The sequence below is a fragment of the Podarcis gaigeae genome (genome assembly GCF_964106915.1).
Source record: "Podarcis gaigeae genome assembly, chromosome: 10".
NCBI classification, from domain to species: Eukaryota; Metazoa; Chordata; class Lepidosauria; order Squamata; family Lacertidae; genus Podarcis; species Podarcis gaigeae.
In genome coordinates this window covers 62,551,322-62,570,021 of record NC_139686.1, presented here as the reverse complement: position 1 = coordinate 62,570,021, position 18,700 = coordinate 62,551,322, and positions in this window count along the sequence as shown.

Below are 18,700 nucleotides of genomic sequence, written 5' to 3'. Positions count from 1 at the left end.
TATCACAGGAAAAGTAATGAGCCCTTGACAACTTAACCGGCAGAAATAGATTTTTTTGAAAAAATCCCTAAGCCCCGGGGTCACAATTTCAGCAAAAATCTGACTTTTGGCAATTCACTCAAAAATGCTGCCAAACGGTTGCAAATGCTTCCCTGAGAGGTTTGGCGGTCGAAACAGAAGGCTTTTTATCACAGGAAAAGAAATCAGCCCTTGACAACTTAACCGGCAGAAAAAGATTTTTTTGAAAAAATCCCTAAGCCCCGGGGTCACAATTTCATCCAAAATCTGACTTTCGGGAATTCACTCAAAAATGCTGCCAAACGGTTGAAGTGCTCCGCTGAGAGGTTTGGCGGTCACAACAGAAGGCTTTTTATCACAGGAAAAGAAATGAGCCCTTGACAACTTAACCGGCAGAAATAGATTTTTTTTGAAAAATCCCTCAGCCCCGGGGTCACAATTTCATCCAAAATCTGACTTTCGGGAATTCACTCAAAAATGCTGCCAAACGGTTGCAAATGCTCCCCTGAGAGGTTTGGCGGTCGAAACAGAAGGCTTTTTATCACAGGAAAAGAAATCAGCCCTTGAAAACTTAACCGGCAGAAAAAGATTTTTTTTGAAAAAATCCCTAAGCCCCGGGGTCACAATTTCCGCAAAAATCTGACTTTCGGCAATTCACAAAAAAATGCTGCCAAACGGTTGCAAATGTTCCCCTGAGAGGTTTGGCGGTCGAAACAGAAGGCTTTTTATCACAGAAAAAGAAATCAGCCCTTCACAAGTTAACGGGCAGAAAAAGATTTTTTTGAAAAAATCCCTAAGCCCCGGGGTCACAATTTCAGCAAAAATCTGACTTTCGGCAATTCACTCAAAAATGCTGCCAAACGGTTGCAAATGCTCCGCTGAGAGGTTTGGCGGTCAAAACAGAAGGCTTTTTATCACAGGAAAAGAAATGAGCCCTTGACAACTTAACCGGCAGAAATATATTTTTTTTAAAAAAATCCCTAAGCCCCGGGGTCACAATTTCATCCAAAATCTGACTTTCGGGAATTCACTCAAAAATGCTGCCAAACAGTTGCAAATGCTCCGCTGAGAGGTTTGGCGGTCACAACAGAAGGCTTTTTATCACAGGAAAAGAAATGAGCCCCTGACAACTTAACCGGCAGAAATAGATTTTTTTTGAAAAATCCCTAAGCCCCGGGGTCACAATTTCCGCAAAAATCTGACTTTCGGCAATTCACTCAAATATGGTGCCAAACGGTTGCAAATGCTCCCCTGAGAGGTTTGGCGGTCGAAACAGAAGGCTTTTTATCACAGGAAAAGAAATCAGCCCTCGATAACTTAACCGGCAGAAATAAATTTTTTTGAAAAAATCCCTAAGCCCCGGGGTCACAATTTCATCCAAAATCTGACTTTCGGCAATTCACTCAAAAATGCTGCCAAACGGTTGCAAATGCTCCCCTGAGAGGTTTGGCGGTCGAAACAGAAGGCTTTTTATCACAGGAAAAGAAATCAGCCCTTCACAATTTACCGGTTAGAAAAAGATTTTTTTGAAAAAATCCCTAAGCCCCGGGGTCACAATTTCAGCAAAAATCTGACTTTCGGCAATTCACTATAAAATGCTGCCAAACGGTTGCAAATGCTCCCCTGAGAGGTTTGGCGGTCGAAACAGAAGGCTTTTTATCACAGGAAAAGAAATCAGCCCTTCACAAGTTAACGGGCAGAAAAAGATTTTTTTGAAAAAATCCCTAAGCCCCGGGGTCACAATTTCAGCAAAAATCTGACTTTTGGCAATTAACTCAAAAATGCTGCCAAATGGTTGCAAATGCTCCCCTGAGAAGTTTGGCAGTCGAAGCAGAAGGCTTTTTATCACAGGAAAAGAAATCAGCCCTTCACAAGTTAAATGATAGAAAAAGATTTTTTTCAAAAAATCCCTAAGCCCCGGGGTCACAATTTCATCCAAAATCTGACTTTCGGCAATTCACTCAAAAATGCTGCCAAACAGTTGCAAATGCTCCCCTGAGAAGTTTGGCGGTCGAAACAGAAGGCTTTTTATCACAGGAAAAGTAATGAGCCCTTGACAACTTAACCGGCAGAAATAGATTTTTTTGAAAAAATCCCTAAGCCCCGGGGTCACAATTTCAGCAAAAATCTGACTTTTGGCAATTCACTCAAAAATGCTGCCAAACGGTTGCAAATGCTTCCCTGAGAGGTTTGGCGGTCGAAACAGAAGGCTTTTTATCACAGGAAAAGAAATCAGCCCTTGACAACTTAACCGGCAGAAAAAGATTTTTTTGAAAAAATCCCTAAGCCCCGGGGTCACAATTTCATCCAAAATCTGACTTTCGGGAATTCACTCAAAAATGCTGCCAAACGGTTGAAGTGCTCCGCTGAGAGGTTTGGCGGTCACAACAGAAGGCTTTTTATCACAGGAAAAGAAATGAGCCCTTGACAACTTAACCGGCAGAAATAGATTTTTTTTGAAAAATCCCTCAGCCCCGGGGTCACAATTTCATCCAAAATCTGACTTTCGGGAATTCACTCAAAAATGCTGCCAAACGGTTGCAAATGCTCCCCTGAGAGGTTTGGCGGTCGAAACAGAAGGCTTTTTATTACAGGAAAAGAAATCAGCCCTTGAAAACTTAACCGGCAGAAAAAGATTTTTTTTGAAAAAATCCCTAAGCCCCGGGGTCACAATTTCCGCAAAAATCTGACTTTCGGCAATTCACAAAAAAATGCTGCCAAACGGTTGCAAATGTTCCCCTGAGAGGTTTGGCGGTCGAAACAGAAGGCTTTTTATCACAGAAAAAGAAATCAGCCCTTCACAAGTTAACGGGCAGAAAAAGATTTTTTTGAAAAAATCCCTAAGCCCCGGGGTCACAATTTCAGCAAAAATCTGACTTTCGGCAATTCACTCAAAAATGCTGCCAAACGGTTGCAAATGCTCCGCTGAGAGGTTTGGCGGTCAAAACAGAAGGCTTTTTATCACAGGAAAAGAAATGAGCCCTTGACAACTTAACCGGCAGAAATATATTTTTTTTAAAAAAATCCCTAAGCCCCGGGGTCACAATTTCATCCAAAATCTGACTTTCGGGAATTCACTCAAAAATGCTGCCAAACAGTTGCAAATGCTCCGCTGAGAGGTTTGGCGGTCACAACAGAAGGCTTTTTATCACAGGAAAAGAAATGAGCCCCTGACAACTTAACCGGCAGAAATAGATTTTTTTTGAAAAATCCCTAAGCCCCGGGGTCACAATTTAATCCAAAATCTGACTTTCGGCAATTCACTCAAAAATGCTGCCAAACGGTTGCAAATGCTCCCCTGAGAGGTTTGACGGTCGAAACAGAAGGCTTTTTATCACAGGAAAAGAAATCAGCCCTCCATAACTTAACCGGCAAAAATAGATATTTTTTTTAAAAAAATCCCTAAGCCCCGGGGTCACAATTTCAGCAAAAATCTGACTTTCGGCAATTCACTCAAAAATGCTGCCAAACAGTTGCAAATTCTCCGCTGAGATGTTTGTTGGTCACAACAGAAGGCTTTTTATCACAGGAAAAGAAATGAGCCCTTGACAACTTAACCGGCAGAAATAGATTTTTTTTGAAAAATCCCTAAGCCCCGGGGTCACAATTTCATCCAAAATCTGACTTTCGGGAATTCACTCAAAAATGCTGCCAAACGGTTGCAAATGCTCCCCTGAGAGGTTTGGCGGTCGAAACAGAAGGCTTTTTATCACAGGAAAAGAAATCAGCCCTTGACAACTGAACCGGCAGAAAAAGATTTTTTTTGAAAAAATCCATAAGCCCCGGGGTCACAATTTCCGCAAAAATCTGACTTTCGGCAATTCACTCAAAAATGCTGCCAAACGGTTGCAAATGCTCCCCTGTGAGGTTTGGCCGTCGAAACAGAAGGCTTTTTATCACAGGAAAAGAAATCAGCGCTTCACAAGTTAACGGGCAGAAAAAGATTTTTTTGAAAAAATCCCTAAGCCCCGGGGTCACAATTTAATCCAAAATCTGACTTTCGGCAATTCACTCAAAAATGCTGCCAAACGTTTGCAAATGCTCCCCTGAGAAGTTTGGCAGTCGAAGCAGAAGGCTTTTTATCACAGGAAAAGAAATCAGCCCTTCACAAGTTAACTGGCAGAAAAAGATTTTTTTCAAAAAATCCCTAAGCCCCCGGTCACGATTTCAGCAAAAATCTGACTTTCGGCAATTCACTCAAAAATGCTGCCAAACGGTTGCAAATGCTCCCCTGAGAAGTTTGGCGGTCGAAACAGAAGGCTTTTTATCACAGGAAAAGAAATGAGCCCTTGACAACTTAACCGGCAGAAATATATTTTTTTTGAAAAAATCCCTAAGCCCCGGGGTCACAATTTCATCCAAAATCTGACTTTCGGGAATTCACTCAGAAATGCTGCCAAACGGTTGCAAATGCTCCCCTGAGAGGTTTGACGGTCGAAACAGAAGGCTTTTTATCACAGGAAAAGAAATGAGCCCCTGACAACTTAACCGGCAGAAATAGATTTTTTTTGAAAAATCCCTAAGCCCCGGGGTCACAATTTCATCCAAAATCTGACTTTCGGCAATTCACTCAAAAATGCTGCCAAACGGTTGCAAATGCTCCCCTGAGAGGTTTGGCGGTCGAAACAGAAGGCTTTTTATCACAGGAAAAGAAATCAGCCCTTGACAACTTAACCGGCAGGAAAAGATTTTTTTGAAAAAATCCCTAAGCCCCGGGGTCACAATTTCAGCAAAAATCTGACTTTCGGCAATTCACAAAAAAATGCTGCCAAACGGTTGCAAATGCTCCCCTGAGAGGTTTGGCGGTCGAAACAGAAGGCTTTTTATCACAGGAAAAGAAATCAGCCCTTGACAACTTAACCGGCAGAAAAAGATTTTTTTGAAAAAATCGCTAAGCCCCGGGGTCACAATTTCCGCAAAAATCTGACTTTCGGCAATTCACTCAAAAATGCTGCCAAACGGTTGCAAATGCTCCGCTGAGACGTTTGGCGGTCACAACAGAAGGCTTTTTATCACAGGAAAAGAAATGAGCCCTTGACAACTTAACCGGCAGAAATAGATTTTTTTTGAAAAATCCCTCAGCCCCGGGGTCACAATTTCATCCAAAATCTGACTTTCGGGAATTCACTCAAAAATGCTGCCAAACGGTTGCAAATGCTCCCCTGAGAGGTTTGGCGGTCGAAACAGAAGGCTTTTTATCACAGGAAAAGAAATCAGCCCTTGAAAACTTAACCGGCAGAAAAAGATTTTTTTTGAAAAAATCCCTAAGCCCCGGGGTCACAATTTCCGCAAAAATCTGACTTTCGGCAATTCACAAAAAAATGCTGCCAAACGGTTGCAAATGTTCCCCTGAGAGGTTTGGCGGTCGAAACAGAAGGCTTTTTATCACAGAAAAAGAAATCAGCCCTTCACAAGTTAACGGGCAGAAAAAGATTTTTTTGAAAAAATCCCTAAGCCCCGGGGTCACAATTTCATCCCAAATCTGACTTTCGGGAATTCACTCAAAAATGCTGCCAAACAGTTGCAAATGCTCCGCTGAGAGGTTTGGCGGTCACAACAGAAGGCTTTTTATCACAGGAAAAGAAATGAGCCCCTGACAACTTAACCGGCAGAAATAGATTTTTTTTGAAAAATCCCTAAGCCCCGGGGTCACAATTTCATCCAAAATCTGACTTTCGGCAATTCACTCAAAAATGCTGCCAAACGGTTGCAAATGCTCCCCTGAGAGGTTTGACGGTCGAAACAGAAGGCTTTTTATCACAGGAAAAGAAATCAGCCCTCCATAACTTAACCGGCAAAAATAGATATTTTTTTGAAAAAAATCCCTAAGCCCCGGGGTCACAATTTCAGCAAAAATCCGACTTTCGGCAATTCACTCAAAAATGCTGCCAAACAGTTGCAAATTCTCCGCTGAGATGTTTGTTGGTCACAACAGAAGGCTTTTTATCACAGGAAAAGAAATGAGCCCTTGACAACTTAACCGGCAGAAATAGATTTTTTTTGAAAAATCCCTAAGCCCCGGGGTCACAATTTCATCCAAAATCTGACTTTCGGGAATTCACTCAAAAATGCTGCCAAACGGTTGCAAATGCTCCCCTGAGAGGTTTGGCGGTCGAAACAGAAGGCTTTTTATCACAGGAAAAGAAATCAGCCCTTGAAAACTGAACCGGCAGAAAAAGATTTTTTTTGAAAAAATCCCTAAGCCCCGGGGTCACAATTTCCGCAAAAATCTGACTTTCGGCAATTCACTCAAAAATGCTGCCAAACGGTTGCAAATGCTCCCCTGTGAGGTTTGGCGGTCGAAACAGAAGGCTTTTTATCACAGGAAAAGAAATCAGCCCTTCACAAGTTAACGGGCAGAAAAAGATTTTTTTGAAAAAATCCCTTAGCCCCGGGGTCACAATTTAATCCAAAATCTGACTTTCGGCAATTCACTCAAAAATGCTGCCAAACGGTTGCAAATGCTCCCCTGAGTAGTTTGGCAGTCGAAGCAGAAGGCTTTTTATCACAGGAAAAGAAATCAGCCCTTCACAAGTTAACTGGCAGAAAAAGATTTTTTTCAAAAAATCCCTAAGCCCCCGGTCACGATTTCAGCAAAAATCTGACTTTCGGCAATTCACTCAAAAATGCTGCCAAACGGTTGCAAATGCTCCCCTGAGAAGTTTGGCGGTCGAAACAGAAGGCTTTTTATCACAGGAAAAGAAATGAGCCCTTGACAACTTAACCGGCAGAAATATATTTTTTTTGAAAAAATCCCTAAGCCCCGGGGTCACAATTTCATCCAAAATCTGACTTTCGGGAATTCACTCAGAAATGCTGCCAAACGGTTGCAAATGCTCCCCTGAGAGGTTTGGCGGTCGAAACAGAAGGCTTTTTATCACAGGAAAAGAAATCAGCCCTTGACAACTTAAATGGCAGAAAAAGATTTTTTTTTGAAAAAATCCCTAAGCCCCGGGGTCACAATTTAATCCAAAATCTGACTTTCGGCAATTCACTCAGAAATGCTGCCAAACGGTTGCAAATGCTCCCCTGAGAGGTTTGACGGTCGAAACAGAAGGCTTTTTATCACAGGAAAAGAAATGAGCCCCTGACAACTTAACCGGCAGAAATAGATTTTTTTTGAAAAATCCCTAAGCCCCGGGGTCACAATTTCATCCAAAATCTGACTTTCGGCAATTCACTCAAAAATGCTGCCAAACGGTTGCAAATGCTCCCCTGAGAGGTTTGGCGGTCGAAACAGAAGGCTTTTTATCACAGGAAAAGAAATCAGCCCTTGACAACTTAACCGGCAGGAAAAGATTTTTTTGAAAAAATCCCTAAGCCCCGGGGTCACAATTTCAGCAAAAATCTGACTTTCGGCAATTCACAAAAAAATGCTGCCAAACGGTTGCAAATGCTCCCCTGAGAGGTTTGGCGTTCGAAACAGAAGGCTTTTTATCACAGGAAAAGAAATCAGCCCTTGACAACTTAACCGGCAGAAAAAGATTTTTTTGAAAAAATCGCTAAGCCCCGGGGTCACAATTTCCGCAAAAATCTGACTTTCGGCAATTCACTCAAAAATGCTGCCAAACGGTTGCATATGCTCCGCTGAGACGTTTGGCGGTCACAACAGAAGGCTTTTTATCACAGGAAAAGAAATGAGCCCTTGACAACTTAACCGGCAGAAATAGATTTTTTTTGAAAAAATCCCTAAGCCCCGGGGTCACAATTTCATCCAAAATCTGACTTTCGGCAATTCACTCAAAAATGCTGCCAAACGGTTGCAAATGCTCCCCTGAGAGGTTTGGCGGTCGAAACAGAAGGCTTTTTATCACAGGAAAAGAAATCAGCCCTTCACAAGTTAACGGGCAGAAAAAGATTTTTTTGAAAAAATCCCTAAGCCCCGGGGTCACAATTTCAGCAAAAATCTGACTTTCGGCAATTCACTCAAAAATGCTGCCAAACGGTTGCAAATGCTCCCCTGAGAGGTTTGGCGGTCGAAACAGAAGGCTTTTTATCACAGGAAAAGAAATCAGCCCTTCACAAGTTAACGGGCAGAAAAAGATTTTTTTGAAAAAATCCCTAAGCCCCAGGGTCACAATTTCAGCAAAAATCTGACTTTCGGCAATTCACTCAAAAATGCTGCCAAACAGTTGCAAATGCTCCCCTGAGAAGTTTGGCGGTCGAAACAGAAGGCTTTTTATCACAGGAAAAGAAATCAGCCCTTGAAAACTGAACCGGCAGAAAAAGATTTTTTTTGAAAAAATCCCTAAGCCCCGGGGTCACAATTTCCGCAAAAATCTGACTTTCGGCAATTCACTCAAAAATGCTGCCAAACGGTTGCAAATGCTCCCCTGAGAGGTTTGGCGGTCGAAACAGAAGGCTTTTTATCACAGGAAAAGTAATGAGCCCTTGACAACTTAACCGGCAGAAATAGATTTTTTTGAAAAAATCCCTAAGCCCCGGGGTCACAATTTCAGCAAAAATCTGACTTTTGGCAATTCACTCAAAAATGCTGCCAAACGGTTGCAAATGCTTCCCTGAGAGGTTTGGCGGTCGAAACAGAAGGCTTTTTATCACAGGAAAAGAAATCAGCCCTTGAAAACTTAACCGGCAGAAAAAGATTTTTTTTGAAAAAATCCCTAAGCCCCGGGGTCACAATTTAATCCAAAATCTGACTTTCGGCAATTCACAAAAAAATGCTGCCAAACGGTTGCAAATGTTCCCCTGAGAGGTTTGGCGGTCGAAACAGAAGGCTTTTTATCACAGAAAAAGAAATCAGCCCTTCACAAGTTAACGGGCAGAAAAAGATTTTTTTGAAAAAATCCCTAAGCCCCGGGGTCACAATTTCAGCAAAAATCTGACTTTCGGCAATTCACTCAAAAATGCTGCCAAACGGTTGCAAATGCTCCGCTGAGAGGTTTGGCGGTCAAAACAGAAGGCTTTTTATCACAGGAAAAGAAATGAGCCCTTGACAACTTAACCGGCAGAAATATATTTTTTTTAAAAAAATCCCTAAGCCCCGGGGTCACAATTTCATCCAAAATCTGACTTTCGGGAATTCACTCAAAAATGCTGCCAAACAGTTGCAAATGCTCCGCTGAGAGGTTTGGCGGTCACAACAGAAGGCTTTTTATCACAGGAAAAGAAATGAGCCCCTGACAACTTAACCGGCAGAAATAGATTTTTTTTGAAAAATCCCTTAGCCCCGGGGTCACAATTTCATCCAAAATCTGACTTTCGGCAATTCACTCAAAAATGCTGCCAAACGGTTGCAAATGCTCCCCTGAGAGGTTTGACGGTCGAAACAGAAGGCTTTTTATCACAGGAAAAGAAATCAGCCCTCCATAACTTAACCGGCAAAAATAGATATTTTTTTTAAAAAAATCCCTAAGCCCCGGGGTCACAATTTCAGCAAAAATCTGACTTTCGGCAATTCACTCAAAAATGCTGCCAAACAGTTGCAAATTCTCCGCTGAGATGTTTGTTGGTCACAACAGAAGGCTTTTTATCACAGGAAAAGAAATGAGCCCTTGACAACTTAACCGGCAGAAATAGATTTTTTTTGAAAAATCCCTAAGCCCCGGGGTCACAATTTCATCCAAAATCTGACTTTCGGGAATTCACTCAAAAATGCTGCCAAACGGTTGCAAATGCTCCCCTGAGAGGTTTGGCGGTCGAAACAGAAGGCTTTTTATCACAGGAAAAGAAATCAGCCCTTGAAAACTGAACCGGCAGAAAAAGATTTTTTTTGAAAAAATCCCTAAGCCCCGGGGTCACAATTTCCGCAAAAATCTGACTTTCGGCAATTCACTCAAAAATGCTGCCAAACGGTTGCAAATGCTCCCCTGAGAGGTTTGGCGGTCGAAACAGAAGGCTTTTTATCACAGGAAAAGAAATCAGCCCTTCACAAGTTAACGGGCAGAAAAAGATTTTTTTGAAAAAATCCCTAAGCCCCGGGGTCACAATTTAATCCAAAATCTGACTTTTGGCAATTCACTCAAAAATGCTGCCAAACGGTTGCAAATGCTCCCCTGAGAGGTTTGACGGTCGAAACAGAAGGCTTTTTATCACAGGAAAAGAAGTCAGCCCTCGATAACTTAACCGGCAAAAATAGATATTTTTTTTAACAAATCCCTAAGCCCCGGGGTCACAATTTCAGCAAAAATCTGACTTTCGGCAATTCACTCAAAAATGCTGCCAAACAGTTGCAAATGCTCCCCTGAGAAGTTTGGCGGTCGAAACAGAAGGCTTTTTATCACAGGAAAAGAAATCAGCCCTTGAAAACTGAACCGGCAGAAAAAGATTTTTTTTGAAAAAATCCCTAAGCCCCGGGGTCACAATTTCCGCAAAAATCTGACTTTCGTCAATTCACTCAAAAATGCTGCCAAACGGTTGCAAATGCTCCCCTGAGAGGTTTGGCGGTCGAAACAGAAGGCTTTTTATCACAGGAAAAGTAATGAGCCCTTGACAACTTAACCGGCAGAAATAGATTTTTTTGAAAAAATCCCTAAGCCCCGGGGTCACAATTTCAGCAAAAATCTGACTTTTGGCAATTCACTCAAAAATGCTGCCAAACGGTTGCAAATGCTCCCCTGAGTAGTTTGGCAGTCGAAGCAGAAGGCTTTTTATCACAGGAAAAGAAATCAGCCCTTCACAAGTTAACTGGCAGAAAAAGATTTTTTTCAAAAAATCCCTAAGCCCCCGGTCACGATTTCAGCAAAAATCTGACTTTCGGCAATTCACTCAAAAATGCTGCCAAACGGTTGCAAATGCTCCCCTGAGAAGTTTGGCGGTCGAAACAGAAGGCTTTTTATCACAGGAAAAGAAATGAGCCCTTGACAACTTAACCGGCAGAAATATATTTTTTTTGAAAAAATCCCTAAGCCCCGGGGTCACAATTTCATCCAAAATCTGACTTTCGGGAATTCACTCAGAAATGCTGCCAAACGGTTGCAAATGCTCCCCTGAGAGGTTTGGCGGTCGAAACAGAAGGCTTTTTATCACAGGAAAAGAAATCAGCCCTTGACAACTTAAATGGCAGAAAAAGATTTTTTTTTGAAAAAATCCCTAAGCCCCGGGGTCACAATTTAATCCAAAATCTGACTTTCGGCAATTCACTCAGAAATGCTGCCAAACGGTTGCAAATGCTCCCCTGAGAGGTTTGACGGTCGAAACAGAAGGCTTTTTATCACAGGAAAAGAAATGAGCCCCTGACAACTTAACCGGCAGAAATAGATTTTTTTTGAAAAATCCCTAAGCCCCGGGGTCACAATTTCATCCAAAATCTGACTTTCGGCAATTCACTCAAAAATGCTGCCAAACGGTTGCAAATGCTCCCCTGAGAGGTTTGGCGGTCGAAACAGAAGGCTTTTTATCACAGGAAAAGAAATCAGCCCTTGACAACTTAACCGGCAGGAAAAGATTTTTTTGAAAAAATCCCTAAGCCCCGGGGTCACAATTTCAGCAAAAATCTGACTTTCGGCAATTCACAAAAAAATGCTGCCAAACGGTTGCAAATGCTCCCCTGAGAGGTTTGGCGTTCGAAACAGAAGGCTTTTTATCACAGGAAAAGAAATCAGCCCTTGACAACTTAACCGGCAGAAAACGATTTTTTTGAAAAAATCGCTAAGCCCCGGGGTCACAATTTCCGCAAAAATCTGACTTTCGGCAATTCACTCAAAAATGCTGCCAAACGGTTGCATATGCTCCGCTGAGACGTTTGGCGGTCACAACAGAAGGCTTTTTATCACAGGAAAAGAAATGAGCCCTTGACAACTTAACCGGCAGAAATAGATTTTTTTTGAAAAAATCCCTAAGCCCCGGGGTCACAATTTCATCCAAAATCTGACTTTCGGCAATTCACTCAAAAATGCTGCCAAACGGTTGCAAATGCTCCCCTGAGAGGTTTGGCGGTCGAAACAGAAGGCTTTTTATCACAGGAAAAGAAATCAGCCCTTCACAAGTTAACGGGCAGAAAAAGATTTTTTTGAAAAAATCCCTAAGCCCCGGGGTCACAATTTCAGCAAAAATCTGACTTTCGGCAATTCACTCAAAAATGCTGCCAAATGGTTGCAAATGCTCCCCTGAGAGGTTTGGCGGTCGAAACAGAAGGCTTTTTATCACAGGAAAAGAAATCAGCCCTTCACAAGTTAACGGGCAGAAAAAGATTTTTTTGAAAAAATCCCTAAGCCCCGGGGTCACAATTTCAGCAAAAATCTGACTTTCGGCAATTCACTCAAAAATGCTGCCAAACGGTTGCAAATGCTCCCCTGAGAGGTTTGACGGTCGAAACAGAAGGCTTTTTATCACAGGAAAAGAAATCAGCCCTCGATAACTTAACCAGCAAAAATAGATATTTTTTTTAACAAATCCCTAAGCCCCGGGGTCACAATTTCAGCAAAAATCTGACTTTCGGCAATTCACTCAAAAATGCTGCCAAACAGTTGCAAATGCTCCCCTGAGAAGTTTGGCGGTCGAAACAGAAGGCTTTTTATCACAGGAAAAGAAATCAGCCCTTGAAAACTGAACCGGCAGAAAAAGATTTTTTTTGAAAAAATCCCTAAGCCCCGGGGTCACAATTTCCGCAAAAATCTGACTTTCGTCAATTCACTCAAAAATGCTGCCAAACGGTTGCAAATGCTCCCCTGAGAGGTTTGGCGGTCGAAACAGAAGGCTTTTTATCACAGGAAAAGTAATGAGCCCTTGACAACTTAACCGGCAGAAATAGATTTTTTTGAAAAAATCCCTAAGCCCCGGGGTCACAATTTCAGCAAAAATCTGACTTTTGGCAATTCACTCAAAAATGCTGCCAAACGGTTGCAAATGCTTCCCTGAGAGGTTTGGCGGTCGAAACAGAAGGCTTTTTATCACAGGAAAAGAAATCAGCCCTTGAAAACTTAACCGGCAGAAAAAGATTTTTTTTGAAAAAATCCCTAAGCCCCGGGGTCACAATTTAATCCAAAATCTGACTTTCGGCAATTCACAAAAAAATGCTGCCAAACGGTTGCAAATGTTCCCCTGAGAGGTTTGGCGGTCGAAACAGAAGGCTTTTTATCACAGAAAAAGAAATCAGCCCTTCACAAGTTAACGGGCAGAAAAAGATTTTTTTGAAAAAATCCCTAAGCCCCGGGGTCACAATTTCAGCAAAAATCTGACTTTCGGCAATTCACTCAAAAATGCTGCCAAACGGTTGCAAATGCTCCGCTGAGAGGTTTGGCGGTCAAAACAGAAGGCTTTTTATCACAGGAAAAGAAATGAGCCCTTGACAACTTAACCGGCAGAAATATATTTTTTTTAAAAAAATCCCTAAGCCCCGGGGTCACAATTTCATCCAAAATCTGACTTTCGGGAATTCACTCAAAAATGCTGCCAAACAGTTGCAAATGCTCCGCTGAGAGGTTTGGCGGTCACAACAGAAGGCTTTTTATCACAGGAAAAGAAATGAGCCCCTGACAACTTAACCGGCAGAAATAGATTTTTTTTGAAAAATCCCTAAGCCCCGGGGTCACAATTTCATCCAAAATCTGACTTTCGGCAATTCACTCAAAAATGCTGCCAAACGGTTGCAAATGCTCCCCTGAGAGGTTTGACGGTCGAAACAGAAGGCTTTTTATCACAGGAAAAGAAATCAGCCCTCCATAACTTAACCGGCAAAAATAGATATTTTTTTAAAAAAAATCCCTAAGCCCCGGGGTCACAATTTCAGCAAAAATCTGACTTTCGGCAATTCACTCAAAAATGCTGCCAAACAGTTGCAAATTCTCCGCTGAGATGTTTGTTGGTCACAACAGAAGGCTTTTTATCACAGGAAAAGAAATGAGCCCTTGACAACTTAACCGGCAGAAATAGATTTTTTTTGAAAAATCCCTAAGCCCCGGGGTCACAATTTCATCCAAAATCTGACTTTCGGGAATTCACTCAAAAATGCTGCCAAACGGTTGCAAATGCTCCCCTGAGAGGTTTGGCGGTCGAAACAGAAGGCTTTTTATCACAGGAAAAGAAATCAGCCCTTGAAAACTGAACCGGCAGAAAAAGATTTTTTTTGAAAAAATCCCTAAGCCCCGGGGTCACAATTTCCGCAAAAATCTGACTTTCGGCAATTCACTCAAAAATGCTGCCAAACGGTTGCAAATGCTCCCCTGAGAGGTTTGGCGGTCGAAACAGAAGGCTTTTTATCACAGGAAAAGAAATCAGCCCTTCACAAGTTAACGGGCAGAAAAAGATTTTTTTGAAAAAATCCCTAAGCCCCGGGGTCACAATTTAATCCAAAATCTGACTTTTGGCAATTCACTCAAAAATGCTGCCAAACGGTTGCAAATGCTCCCCTGAGAGGTTTGACGGTCGAAACAGAAGGCTTTTTATCACAGGAAAAGAAGTCAGCCCTCGATAACTTAACCGGCAAAAATAGATATTTTTTTTAACAAATCCCTAAGCCCCGGGGTCACAATTTCAGCAAAAATCTGACTTTCGGCAATTCACTCAAAAATGCTGCCAAACAGTTGCAAATGCTCCCCTGAGAGGTTTGGCGGTCGAAACAGAAGGCTTTTTATCACAGGAAAAGAAATCAGCCCTTGAAAACTGAACCGGCAGAAAAAGATTTTTTTTGAAAAAATCCCTAAGCCCCGGGGTCACAATTTCCGCAAAAATCTGACTTTCGGCAATTCACTCAAAAATGCTGCCAAACGATTGCAAATGCTCCCCTGAGAGGTTTGGCGGTCGAAACAGAAGGCTTTTTATCACAGGAAAAGAAATCAGCCCTTCACAAGTTAACGGGCAGAAAAAGATTTTTTTGAAAAAATCCCTAAGCCCCGGGGTCACAATTTAATCCAAAATCTGACTTTTGGCAATTCACTCAAAAATGCTGCCAAACGGTTGCAAATGCTCCCCTGAGAAGTTTGGCAGTCGAAGCAGAAGGCTTTTTATCACAGGAAAAGAAATCAGCCCTTCACAAGTTAACTGGCAGAAAAAGATTTTTTTGAAAAAATCCCTAAGCCCCCGGTCACGATTTCAGCAAAAATCTGACTTTCGGCAATTCACTCAAAAATGCTGCCAAACGGTTGCAAATGCTCCCCTGAGAAGTTTGGCGGTCGAAACAGAAGGCTTTTTATCACAGGAAAAGAAATGAGCCCTTGACAACTTAACCGGCAGAAATATATTTTTTTTGAAAAAATCCCTAAGCCCCGGGGTCACAATTTCATCCAAAATCTGACTTTCGGCAATTCACTCAAAAATGCTGCCAAACGGTTGCAAATGCTCCGCTGAGAGGTTTGGCGGTCGAAACAGAAGGCTTTTTATCACAGGAAAAGAAATCAGCTCTTCACAAGTTAACGGGCAGAAAAAGATTTTTTTGAAAAAATCCCTAAGCCCCGGGGTCACAATTTCCGCAAAAATCTGACTTTCGGCAATTCACTCAAAAATGCTGCCAAACGGTTGCAAATGCTCCGCTGAGACGTTTGGCGGTCACAACAGAAGGCTTTTTATCACAGGAAAAGAAATGAGCCCTTGACAACTTAACCGGCAGAAATAGATTTTTTTTGAAAAAATCCCTAAGCCCCGGGGTCACAATTTCATCCAAAATCTGACTTTCGGCAATTCACTCAAAAATGCTGCCAAACGGTTGCAAATGCTCCCCTGAGAGGTTTGGCGGTCGAAACAGAAGGCTTTTTATCACAGGAAAAGAAATCAGCCCTTCACAAGTTAACGGGCAGAAAAAGATTTTTTTGAAAAAATCCCTAAGCCCCGGGGTCACAATTTCAGCAAAAATCTGACTTTCGGCAATTCACTATAAAATGCTGCCAAACGGTTGCAAATGCTCCCCTGAGAGGTTTGGCGGTCAAAACAGAAGGCTTTTTATCACAGGAAAAGAAATCAGCCCTTCACAAGTTAACGGGCAGAAAAAGATTTTTTTGAAAAAATCCCTAAGCCCTGGGGTCACAATTTCAGCAAAAATCTGACTTTCGGCAATTCACTCAAAAATGCTGCCAAACGGTTGCAAATGCTCCCCTGAGAGGTTTGACGGTCGAAACAGAAGGCTTTTTATCACAGGAAAAGAAATCAGCCCTTGACAACTTAACCGGCAGAAATATATTTTTTTTAAAAAAATCCCTAAGCCCCGGGGTCACAATTTCATCCAAAATCTGACTTTCGGGAATTCACTCAAAAATGCTGCCAAACAGTTGCAAATGCTCCGCTGAGAGGTTTGGCGGTCACAACAGAAGGCTTTTTATCACAGGAAAAGAAATGAGCCCCTGACAACTTAACCGGCAGAAATAGATTTTTTTTGAAAAATCCCTAAGCCCCGGGGTCACAATTTCATCCAAAATCTGACTTTCGGGAATTCACTCAAAAATGCTGCCAAACGGTTGCAAATGCTCCCCTGAGAGGTTTGGCGGTCGAAACAGAAGGCTTTTTATCACAGGAAAAGAAATCAGCCCTTGAAAACTGAACCGGCAGAAAAAGATTTTTTTTGAAAAAATCCCTAAGCCCCGGGGTCACAATTTCCGCAAAAATCTGACTTTCGGCAATTCACTCAAAAATGCTGCCAAACGGTTGCAAATGCTCCCCTGAGAGGTTTGGCGGTCGAAACAGAAGGCTTTTTATCACAGGAAAAGAAATCAGCCCTTCACAAGTTAACGGGCAGAAAAAGATTTTTTTGAAAAAATCCCTAAGCCTCGGGGTCACAATTTAATCCAAAATCTGACTTTTGGCAATTCACTCAAAAATGCTGCCAAACGGTTGCAAATGCTCCCCTGAGAAGTTTGGCAGTCGAAGCAGAAGGCTTTTTATCACAGGAAAAGAAATCAGCCCTTCACAAGTTAACTGGCAGAAAAAGATTTTTTTCAAAAAATCCCTAAGCCCCCGGTCACGATTTCAGCAAAAATCTGACTTTCGGCAATTCACTCAAAAATGCTGCCAAACGGTTGCAAATGTTCCCCTGAGAAGTTTGGCGGTCGAAACAGAAGGCTTTTTATCACAGGAAAAGAAATGAGCCCTTGACAACTTAACCGGCAGAAATATATTTTTTTTGAAAAAATCCCTAAGCCCCGGGGTCACAATTTCATCCAAAATCTGACTTTCGGGAATTCACTCAAAAATGCTGCCAAACGGTTGCAAATGCTCCCCTGAGAGGTTTGGCGGTCGAAACAGAAGGCTTTTTATCACAGGAAAAGAAATCAGCCCTTGACAACTTAAATGGCAGAAAAAGATTTTTTTTTGAAAAAATCCTTAAGCCCCGGGGTCACAATTTAATCCAAAATCTGACTTTCGGCAATTCACTCAGAAATGCTGCCAAACGGTTGCAAATGCTCCCCTGAGAGGTTTGACGGTCGAAAGAGAAGGCTTTTTATCACAGGAAAAGAAATGAGCCCCTGACAACTTAAACGGAAGAAATTGATTTTTTTTGAAAAATCCCTAAGCCCCGGGGTCACAATTTCATCCAAAATCTGACTTTCGGCAATTCACTCAAAAATGCTGCCAAACGGTTGCAAATGCTCCCCTGAGAGGTTTGGCGGTCGAAACAGAAGGCTTTTTATCACAGGAAAAGAAATCAGCCCTTGACAACTTAACCGGCAGAAAAAGATTTTTTTGAAAAAATCCCTAAGCCCCGGGGTCACAATTTAATCCAAAATCTGACTTTCGGCAATTCACAAAAAAATGCTGCCAAACGGTTGCAAATGCTCCCCTGAGAGGTTTGGCGGTCGAAACAGAAGGCTTTTTATCACAGGAAAAGAAATCAGCTCTTCACAAGTTAACGGGCAGAAAAAGATTTTTTTGAAAAAATCCCTAAGCCCCGGGGTCACAATTTCCGCAAAAATCTGACTTTCGGCACTTCACTCAAAAATGCTGCCAAACGGTTGCAAATGCTCCGCTGAGACGTTTGGCGGTCACAACAGAAGGCTTTTTATCACAGGAAAAGAAATGAGCCCTTGACAACTTAACCGGCAGAAATAGATTTTTTTTGAAAAAATCCCTAAGCCCCGGGGTCACAATTTCATCCAAAATCTGACTTTCGGCAATTCACTCAAAAATGCTGCCAAACGGTTGCAAATGCTCCCCTGAGAGGTTTGGCGGTCGAAACAGAAGGCTTTTTATCACAGGAAAAGAAATCAGCCCTTCACAAGTTAACGGGCAGAAAAAGATTTTTTTGAAAAAATCCCTAAGCCCCGGGGTCACAATTTCAGCAAAAATCTGACTTTCGGCAATTCACTATAAAATGCTGCCAAACGGTTGCAAATGCTCCCCTGAGAGGTTTGGCGGTCAAAACAGAAGGCTTTTTATCACAGGAAAAGAAATCAGCCCTTCACAAGTTAACGGGCAGAAAAAGATTTTTTTGAAAAAATCCCTAAGCCCTGGGGTCACAATTTCAGCAAAAATCTGACTTTCGGCAATTCACTCAAAAATGCTGCCAAACGGTTGCAAATGCTCCCCTGAGAGGTTTGACGGTCGAAACAGAAGGCTTTTTATCACAGGAAAAGAAATCAGCCCTTGACAACTTAACCGGCAGAAATATATTTTTTTAAAAAAAATCCCTAAGCCCCGGGGTCACAATTTCATCCAAAATCTGACTTTCGGGAATTCACTCAAAAATGCTGCCAAACAGTTGCAAATGCTCCGCTGAGAGGTTTGGCGGTCACAACAGAAGGCTTTTTATCACAGGAAAAGAAATGAGCCCCTGACAACTTAACCGGCAGAAATAGATTTT